We start from the raw sequence: 774 nt of genomic DNA, 5'->3' as shown, positions 1-774 counted from the left end.
CATACTTCTGGCATCTTCTGCAGTGTACCTCCAATCAATTTAAAATTATGCCCGGTCGTAATAGCCATTTCTGTCCTGGGAAAAAGTGTCTGACTACCCACTCTATATAGGTCTCTCATCATCCTGTATAAATCTATCAAGTCACCTCTTATCCATCTACGCTCCAGTGATGAAAGCCTTTGAACCCATACACTTTCTTCAGAAGGTTTGCCTTCCAGTCCAGTTCTCATGCTGGCAAATCTCTTCTTCACCCTCTCTGAGGCTTCCACATTCTTCCTATAATGATGCAAGCAGAACTGAACGGAACACCCCAAGCATGATCTCACCAGGGCTTTGAAGAGCTGCAGCATAATTTCGCAGCTCTTATACACAATCTTCCCCTAATGAAAGCCAATACACCATATGCTCTCTGAAAAACCCGATCACCTTGGTTAACAACATGAAGGGAGCTGTGGACGTGGACCCCAAGATCCTTCGGTTCCTCCACACTGCGAAGGTAACAGCCTTTAAAACAACATTCTGTATTCGAATTCACTCTTTTAGAATGGTTCACTTTTTTTAAATTTTCCCGGTTGAACTCCATCTCCAACTTCGCAGTTCAGTACTGCATCCTGTCAATGTCACATTGCAATCGTCACCAACACGATCCACTGTGCCAGCAAGCTTCTTTTCATTGCCAAACCGTCTAACGCAAACTTCCACTTCCTCATCCAAATCTTTCATAAAATCGCAAAGTCTGCAGGTCCCATCGTAGAACCTTGCAGAACACCGCGA

Source organism: Chiloscyllium punctatum, chromosome 35 (genome assembly GCF_047496795.1).
Source record: "Chiloscyllium punctatum isolate Juve2018m chromosome 35, sChiPun1.3, whole genome shotgun sequence".
NCBI classification, from domain to species: Eukaryota; Metazoa; Chordata; class Chondrichthyes; order Orectolobiformes; family Hemiscylliidae; genus Chiloscyllium; species Chiloscyllium punctatum.
The sequence above is the reverse complement of the archived record's forward strand: the minus strand, read 5'-3'. Positions refer to the sequence as shown.